This window comes from Anoplolepis gracilipes, chromosome 15 (genome assembly GCF_047496725.1).
Source record: "Anoplolepis gracilipes chromosome 15, ASM4749672v1, whole genome shotgun sequence".
In the NCBI taxonomy this organism is placed as follows: domain Eukaryota; kingdom Metazoa; phylum Arthropoda; class Insecta; order Hymenoptera; family Formicidae; genus Anoplolepis; species Anoplolepis gracilipes.
This window is the reverse complement of record NC_132984.1, coordinates 7,797,717-7,808,310: the sequence shown is the minus strand read 5'-3', so window position 1 is coordinate 7,808,310 and position 10,594 is coordinate 7,797,717. Positions and strand designations below refer to the sequence as shown.

Sequence of the window (10,594 nt, the reverse complement as noted above, 5' to 3'; positions counted from 1 at the left end):
TTTATGCATTCCAACTTTTTATATTCTTCTTTTGAATAAAATAATATTATAAAATATTGCAAATTTTGCTTTCTGTATATAATTATGTATATTTAAAGAGCTCTTTTTAACTTCAATTCTTTTATTTTATTTTTAAGAATTTTTAGTTTTCTTATGATCTTTAGTATAAAGCTTTACAAAAATTAGATAATATCAAAAAAATCTTGCGACCTACAGACAGTATACTTTATTTATACATACAAATACGTTCATATCTGCAATCCAGTGAGGCCCACAAGTAAATTAACTATGTTGTCGAGAATATGTTTGTTTTCATTTATTAAAATATCTGTGACAAATATGTTATGAGGTCTTAAGACAGTATCGCATTTATGGATTGCTTTTGTAAATACTAGAAATTTCATTAAAGCTTGACCTACAAATATTTTAAAAGAATATATTATTGCATAATATTGTTGATATACGCGTTGTTTCAAATAATGTAATATTTTTACATAATAAATCTAAATATAAATAAAATCTCTGAAAGAGGATGGGTAAAATGTGCTGATTTTTACCCAAAAAGTGTAACGAAAGTTACATATGTTTTCTTATAGCTCTTTCTCTTTTGAGCTACTAAACATGAAAATAAAAAAGTGGGAAAGTGGTCAAAATTCGCTTCAAAGGGATCGAAATGAGTCACTTTTAATAGTAATTTGATTAATATCGATTTTGTTGCAATTATTTAATTATTTGTATTATATTGTAGTTTAGTTTGTAATTTTTTTACTGAAAACTAAGAAAACACTTTAAAATAAAATTTTTTAGAAATGTTACATCTAACATAGCAAAATCAATATAATTTAAAAATTAAAAAAATAGATAATTTATTCAAAAAGTCTTATTAAATATGCAACTGCATACATTGTATAGTTTTAAATATGTTAGGTTAAAATGGGGGACTTTCACACCACTCCTAATTTCACCTAAAAGTGCATTAAATTTTTTAGTAGATCTTCGTCTGCAGATGTTTATACCAACATTTTACCTACCCTCTTTTTTTTATTTTACATGTGCATCCCTGGAAATAATTTTACAACTTTTCACGCGAAAACTATGCGAAAATTACATTTTTTATAATGCGACTAAAATTTTTTACATTATTGCTGTGTAATTTTTATGTCAAATTATATGATTTGAGCATGTTTATAGATTTCTATAAATGTACGTAGAAAATTGTGATTTTCTACAACTATATTAAAAGTTGTGATTTTCTATAATTATATATTTTAGTCGAAAAAATTGTAGTTTTAGACTTTTTCATTTATTTAGACATATTTATCTGTTTAATTTTATAAAAATTAGTTTAATACATATATCTGAATCTTTTATATACGGACTGTATAAGAAGTAAACTAATAGATGTAGTTATAATATTATTAGTTGCATTTTGCAAGCTTTATACACTTTTCAACAAAATTAAAGGATCACTTAAAATTAGCATGAAAAAGGGTCAGATTCAACTTCATGTATCTTTGAGGTTTCGAGGTTTAAAATGCTTTTTTAAACATCACTCTACGCTGCCATTTTTCGCAAAGATACGTGAAATTGAATTTGACCTTATTTTTTCATGCTAATTTTAAGTGATCTTTTAATTTTGTTGAGAAGTGTATTTGCTTATGACATAAACTTAAATACGGCTGCAGATAATGAATAGCGCGTTGCAGAGTGGTAAAAAAATAAAGTATAATTATTACAATTAGAGATGTGCCGGATAACCAGATGTCAGATAATTCAGCACTTATTACAAACACATACGCGCACATGCCGGCGGTAAACGTCTTTTTTCAATAAAAATGTAAGACTGGTTTCAAAGTAATGTAATTCGGTCAAAAAGAAAATAGTTTTAAGAAAGTTTTAAGAAAAGGATTTTGTAGGAAAAATGTTGTAGTTTAAGGAATTTGACTTAAATTTTTCGAGAAAAATTGTTTTAAAGAACTACAGAATGTCAAAAATATGTAATTTAAAGAAAAAACAATGTTTCTTTTTTAGAGCGTAGGAGTAAGATCAAATTGTTTTAAAAAATTATTGATAGCACGTTAAAACTGAAACTTTAAGCTTCAAAATGCTTTTCTTTAAATTTTCCTACGATGATTTTTCACCGAGTGTCGACAATATTTCTGAAAAATACAGATTAGTTTCAAAGTCATGTAATTTGGTCAAAATCGTAGGAAAATTAAAAAAAATATATTTTGTAGGTAAAACATTGTACTTTACGAAACTTTACTTGAATTCATCAAGATAATTTTTCTTATTAAGCTGCAGAGTTTCAAATCTATATCTTTTTTTGCTAGTGTGAAAAATTCTTCTTCAGACTTCTCTGAAGTCGTATACTTTTGTACAATGTCGTAACTATTGATCGGGAGTATCCGTAAAAATTGATTATTTCAAGCAGTATCTGTCCGGCGCGAAGGTTTTCAATTATCGCTGTTCTTTAATTATATTTTGCGCTGTGCAACACGTGTTCCGTTATTTTTTATTTACGAGCTTTTTACCCACATGTGTGTCTATACATTAGTTCCACTTAGCGCATCCGGCGGAATTATAATATAGCAAGAATTTCAAATCGAATTTTGTCTAGATTATAGCCGCATCCTGTATATATATATATATATATATATATATATATATATATATATATATAATATATATATATGCATATATGTGTGCGTACGTGAGTGCGTGCTCGCGCGCGTGCGTGTGTGTATATTGTAATTTAATTACCCATGTTAAAACACTGAGATCCAATTCCAGAAAATACGAAGCAAATCGGTCTTTTTGTATATACGTTGCTTTCCATCTTAATTATTGCGTTATCAGATAGTTTAGATCCAGCAATTATGTATCCTCTGTAAGGATGACCTTTTATATTGTCACTATGAATATGATGTAGCAGAGAAATATAGTCTACATCTATCGGTCGACTGTATACCTATAAATAAGTTATTATTAATTGTAACTATATATGGTAACAATTATCTTATAATATCATCTTATTGTTAGTATTATATTCCGGAAGTTAAATAAAATTAAAAGTTTATATATATGTATGAAGTCTATCAGAGCTCACGCATCAAATGTTTTTTTTCGAAAACCAAGGCTTCTATCGAAAAATGTTTCCTACAAAGTAAGTTGTAACTTTGAAAAGGATATAAAATGATGCAATTAGTTTGACCTTAAGTAAGTACCAAGGTGATGTGCAGATAAACCTAGCTTTTTAAACAAAATCAATTTTTTTTATATAAATTGATTGTTTGCAATATTTGGTGTAAAAAGTTATGAAGATATTATGACTAAAAATTGAATAGTTTATGAGATATTTAATACGGCTGTTTTATATTTGCAACTTTCGATTAAATTTCTTGATTCTTATTCACATCTATTGCTTTCTTACTTATTGCTCACTCGTTAACAACGAAACGCGCGTAATTATAGGAAAAGGAGTGCGGCACATATATTATCCTATTATATTTGCAGAACTGAAACTAAACAATAAATACCACGCTCTTTAGTTACATGCAAACGGCATGTTGTTAACGCGTGAGCAATAAATGGGGCGGCAGTAGGCGTGAATCACGAAATGTAGCCGAAAGTTGCAAACAGAAAATAACCCTAGTTTAATACTTTAATGAGACATAATTTTATATAAATTATAAATTTAATCCACGATTTCATATAGTTCTATTTTTTCTCTTTAAAATCAATATTTTTTTACCAATATACGATTTTTTCTCGAAATATACCGATTAAAGTTGTAAATTTTTGAAATTATAAGATTACAGAATACGTACATACTATATATGTGTGTGGGACTGATTTTAGTAAACATATATACGTAAGTATATACGTGTGTATTCGTCAATTGCGGTCAAGTGTGTTTCAAGTGTGTTTACCAGAGTTGGGAAAGTTACTTTATAAAAGTAACTCTCGTTACCGTTACCGTTCTTTTTTCCAAAAAGTAACTCGTTACCGTTACCGTTACTCAAAAAGTAACGAATCGTTACAATTTCCGTTACTTTTTTTGTATACAATACAAACTTTACATAAAAATTTTTTTAATATAAGATCAAATTTTTACACTAAGCACTACAAATTTTTAAACATTATTTTACAGTAAAGTAATCAAAATGATATAATTTTTTGATAGTGATATTGCTATATTGATATAAAGTGTGTAATAATTTTGATAATAATAAATTATTTTCAATAAAGGAAACTTTTGGAAAAAAGTTAAACAAGTTTTCTTAAACACTTTTAGATTCTGTAAATATAAATAAAGTAATATTCTTATTACTAGTTTACTTTCAATAGATTGGTAAATATATAGTTAATCGCTTTCTTTGCGTCTTTTCAATTTTTTTTATTTTAAAATTCTAACAGGATACGATAATTTTCATAACATCAAATTCTTGATTAATCATTGAATTATTTGTCTAGTTAAATGTTTTTTACAAAGTAGATAAATACTAGAAAGAGACTAGAAAGCCACCAGTTTTTAAGTATGTGATATTGCGTTTCAATACTCTTATCAATCTTAAGTCCCATTTCACGTATATGTGTGCACGTATCTATAGTATAATGTTACATGTACCATATAAAATGCATGCGTGCATATGCATGAAAAATATCAATGTTTCTTTATTTGAAAATTATTTTCGAAAAAGGTATAGTATATTCAAGTATACTTGAAAAAAATCCTAGACTGCACAGAAAGGTCGAAAGATGTCTTAAAAATATTGAAAAGATAATAATACGTCTTTAAGTTGTCTCTTAAGCATTTTTTAAAGATATGTGCTGTCTGAAAAGTAACGATAAAAGTAACTCTTAATTTCGTTATTGAAACATGTAACGAAGTTACTTTTTCCGTTACAAACAAAATTTGTAACGCCGTTACTCTGTTACAGTTACTGAAAAAAGTAACTGTAACGGTAACGACGTTACAAGCAACGTTCAAAAATGAAGGGAAGAGGGAGGATTTTAAAAAATATGACATTTTCGAAAAATATAATTGCACAGTTTTAGAGCACATTAGAAACTGTAAAACTTTTATTTAAAGCTTTTTTTTATATCTCTTACCATTTCGACGGTATTTGCTTAGAAATATAAAAACCGATTTTTTTCAAGAGGGTGTTTTATTACTTTAACGCCCGTATAGGCACGTAAAAAAATACGTGTCCCCTATTTTGACCTAGACTACAACATATTTAAAGCGCATTAAAATCGGAGGGAGATACTTCCATATCTTCCCTTGTTAGTACAATTTGTGTAACTGTAACTGATACTTAGGAGTTTTGTTTAGTTATATTGCCTTTCTTCTTATTAGTTTTACTTAAAAACCTTATAAATTATTATTATTAAAATTGAAATGTGTACTTACGTCATCTAATATAATTTTAACTGCTTCCTCTGTACGTCCAGATGTAACTACTAGTCTAGGTAAATTATCGTCTGCTTTATTATTAATTTTAATTTTTGGATTTGATTTCAATAATACGTGACAATTAGCACCGCCAAATCCAAAGGAATTAATACCGATGTAACCACCTTTGTATTCTGTCTTTTCAGTGATTATTTTTACTCTTCCTTCAATGATAGCAGTCATATCTTTTCGTGGATGTTTAAAATGTATAGTAGGCGCAATTATAGCAGTTTCCATCGCTATTATAACCTTTATGAGATAAATACAGTTTTTTATAGTGATAATAATATCTTGCAAGTTCTATAATTATAATAAATAATAAAAAAATACTTTCATAAGCTTACATGTAGCATTAGATCATATAATTATTTTAATTTTATCGTACCTTGTTGTAAGCTTACTTTTGCAATTTGACAATGACCGCTAACGAGTTCAGAATGTCCAATATTCGACTTCACTGAACCCAATAACAGAGGAGAATCTCTTTTAGCGCACAAAGCTTCATCGATGGCTTGAAGTTCCACAGGATCTCCAACTAGAGTACCAGTTGCATGAGCCTCCATATAAGATAGCTCAAGAGGCGAAATATCACATTCTTCGTAAAATTCTTCCAGTAACATTTTTTGCTTGTCAAATGATGGAAAGGTAATTCCTTCTTCTTTATAGCCATCGCAATTGGTTTTACCATAGACAAAAGTCGCATAAATTCTTCTTGCATCTCTTGCTTTTTGTAGGTATACCACTACAGCTGATTCACTACGCATGTAACCAGTACCTTCTTCATCGTAAGGTTTACAGTAGCTATCAGCAGATAGAACTCCTAAAATAATGTCAGTAGTTTATTTGTTTCAAGCAATAATAAAGATATAATTTTGTTTCTAGTTTCTTCATTATACTAACAAGTATCTCTTTGCAAACTTTGATAAATATATGTGAGCAAATTAATTATTATTAAAAAACAAAAACTATCAAATTTAACAAAATATGATTAAACAAAAAATTAATTAAAAATTATGTAATGTGTGTGCGCGATAAAAAGCGACAAAGACTCGTAAAAATCACGGATCCGATAAGTCCAACGTTCTCTTAAATTACTAATCGATTTGCAATAAACCATTTTTATTGTCTAAAATATAACTATTTACACTTATTTACAGGTTGAATGACTAACGGTTCGTTACTGAGTCGCACCAAGCTGCAGCTGCAGTAAGACGTATTTCAAACGCGAAAGTAATCGGCACGTTGTTTAGTAAGCGAAGATGAAAATTCACTGTCTGCAAGCTACAGCTATTCGAAGAAAGCAAAGATTTCGAATAGTTACCACGAATTTTGCTAAAGAAAGAAGGATCACGCACTATCGCTTCGGAGCTCGAGTTCAAGTGCGAAGTGGCGGTCGCGCGCAGGAGCTTTTATAAGCTAAAGATTCGAGAATGTTCGCGAATTTTCTCATTTTCTTTATATTATTAATCTAAACCTTGATCAAAGTCATCTTTTGTTAAAGTAAATTTTTTGTTATTTGTCACTTCTCCGGGCGACCGTTTTGATTTTAAGTAGCGCCTGTCACGATATGATTTGTCGCGCGCGTATTACGCAGCGCTCGCGGATTTGTTAGCGCAGCAGTCAGCGCGAACAAATCCGCTTTTAGCGCTATGCTCTTCGTGAGCGTTTATTGAAAGTAATTTAGAAATTTGAATTATCCTAATGATTATTAATACTAAGGTTTTGATTATTTAATTAGCGACTAATTACTACATTTTTTTCTCCCATTCCTTTTCAGGGCTTGTTCCTTTGTAAACATAATGAATTTGTCAGTAAATATTTATTAACATATTTATTAGATAATTTGACTACTCAATAACTTTGAACCCAATATTATTTTTCACAAACCCAAACGAAAAAACTGATGAGTTACATAGGGATGAATGCATAAATTGACACTAGCAACAATAGCCGTTTCGCAAATACCAGATTGAATCATTTTGTAAGCTTCAACCATAACAAAATGACTCGAGCTGCATGCAGTATCGATGTTATACGATGGTCCAGTAATGCCGAGCCAATAAGAAATTCTGTTTGCTGGAATACTTTTATTGACTCCAAGCATGGGTAATCCAGCAATCTAGTTAGTAATTATCATATAGTTTTTATATGTATAAAAAAATATTTATTTTTATTATATCTTTTTGTATTCAGTGTAATATACTTTATATACATATTAACATATGTGGGGAGTTATTTTTGCGTAAAAGACATTTTTGTAAAGGACATTTAATTTTGTATATATGTGTCGTATTATTATATCGATCGTTATATTTAAAATTCTCGACCGTCGAACATATGTTTTCGATGACGATGTTTATGTACGCGACTTTCTAATTCATAATAATAAGAGACGAGCTCGAAAGACAGAGCAAATCAAAAATCGAAAACGAAGAGAAAAAAGTCGATCGAAGTCGAACGATAGACGCGAAACGAGAAAAACATACGGGAGAAACAGTATCTCCTCTTACTTGTAATTCTTTTATAAATCCTTAATAAATAATTTTCTTAAAGCGATAACACTTTGTGTAATTATTAAACATTTAAAATTAAATAAATCCACACATATATTTATGTACTTTTTAATAGCGCGTATCTTTTTATTGATTTCTGATACTTATATTATTGAATAATCAATTTGAATCACATACGTGAGGTTTATTGTATATTAACTCCAGATGTATTATGAACACTTATTGCTGTGATAACGCTTGTGTTTGTTCCTCGTAATTCTGCAAGATTTACGCCTGCATCAATAATTGCTTCATAAGTGTGCTCAAGTAATATCTTACTTCCAGGATCAATTACATGAGCTTCTTCGGTCGATATATTAAAAAATTCTGCGTCAAATTTTGTATATTGTTCATTTTTCCTACCCTAGCAGGCATCTCATGTGCAACTGTTAGGATTTATTATAATAAGAATAAATATAATATTGTCATATTGTTAAGTCATTGATAATATTTGTATTACAATATTCTTAAAAAAATACATGACATCTCAATTAAACTTTGATATAAAATGAAAAATAATATTACGATAATAAACAGAAAAAAATTGTTACAAAATTGTTAAAAATGTTAACAAAAAGTGATTTATGTAAACATAAATTGCATAACGTATTAATTGCTTTAATGATTTTGTAAATGAAACTTTTTCGAATTTAATATGTTAGATTTATAAATATATTGACACAAATATTACAAATTTTTAACTATGATATATATATATTACAATAAAAAAAATATAAAACTTTTTCAATAAAACAAAAATATTCTCAATTTTGAGAAAAAGATATTACAGTTACTCCAGCGAGAATTGCTTGTACCAAGATCCATTTTATTGAAAAGATTGTCCTGTAGTTCTTTTATATTGTCAGAATTAGGAAACCGCCCGGCAATACTAGAGATAACGATTTCTTCTTCAGCATCAACGCTGATATATGGATTGAATCGATTATTATTATCCATCTTCTTTAAATTTTAACAATTGTAGAAAAATATACCATAATTCTAGATTTTAAAATTATATTAGAATAAAAAGAACTAAAATTTTAGAACTAGAAGAAGCATTCTTTAGCTTTTTACCAGCTGAAAATTTATAATGTGCAAAAAGGGGAGTAATCACATAATTTTAAGTAAGTAGTTAACATTCAAAAACAATGTACAATTTTCAGATTTTTAAATCAACAATAGTACACAAAGTTGATTTATACAAAAATATAAATTTTTACAAAATTTTATCATTAATAATAATTTTCTGATAAAATGTGTTAACAAATTAAATTAAGTCGAGTTAAAATGTTATAGTAATTAAAAAACATAATTGTATACGATTAGAAATAATAATAAAAACTAATAACTCGAGAAAAAAATAAGTATAGTATGTTTATATGTAAATATGGATAATTAGATCTGGTATTATATATAATTTTATATGAACATATATAATAATATCCGAAATTCGGCTGGCGCGATATGACCATATTTTTATACATATAATCATATTTGGTTAAATCTAATTATATATGGAAACAGATTTAGCCGAGTATAATTGTACATACGAGTATAAAGACAAGCTCATGTCATGCCAAATTTCGAATATAATATATATGATCAAATTATATGGCGTTAAATTTCAGATTTAATTATATATGAACAAATTATATTACATATAGTCAGAAAGGCTTAAATTTCGGATATAATTATATATATATAGAAAAAATAAACTTATTATAATTATATATAATTATAATTATATGTAATCATATATAATCATAATAAGTTTATTTTTTCTCGAATATATATATATATATATATATATATATATATATATATATTAAAAACATTTTAAAAACATACACTAACAAAAGAAATATATACAGGGTGGACCATTTTAATCCATCCAGTCGAATATCTCGAAAACCAAGCCCGGGAGAGAAAAATGTTTCAGATAAAAGTTGTATGGTTTCGAGAAGGCCATAAGATGGTACCATTGGTTTGACCTTGAAAAGTCATTTGAAGGTCACGTAAAGGTCACGTCAAGTTTTTTAAATGGAACACCCTATATATTTTTACATATTCTTGTAGCTTATCTCGAGAGCTTTCCAAAATACTTATGACAAAGTATTTTTCATTAAGTATTTTTTAAATTATAAGGCTTCAAAGTTGCAGTATTTTGACATAAAATACAAGATATCTCATAAAATATTCATTTTTTGATTATCTTACTCTAATACTTTTATGCACAGAATAACGAGATAAATCAATTGGCATAATTAAAACACATAATTATGTTAAAGTAAAAATCTGAATTTGCAACTAACAGTTACACATTTTTACTTTAACATAATTATGTGTTTTCTTTACACCAATTGATTCGTCTTATTATTTTGTGCATAAAAGTATTAGAGTAAGATAATCAAAAAATGAATATTTTACGAGATATTTTGAATTTCTTCAAACTGAAACTTTGGAGCTTTATAACTCGAAAAGTACTCAATGAAGAAACATTTGATTATAATGTTTTGGAAAGCTCTCGAGATAAGCTACAAGAATATGTAAAAATATATAGGGTGTTCCATTTAAAAAAACTTGA

The 10,594-nt window shown here is 27.7% G+C and overlaps 1 pseudogene; it reads right to left on the bottom strand.

The window, feature by feature from the left end:
• Positions 1–246: 246 nt before the first annotated feature.
• Positions 247–8,385, bottom strand: LOC140673720 (fatty acid synthase-like; annotated as a pseudogene).
• Positions 8,386–10,594: the final 2,209 nt, after the last annotated feature.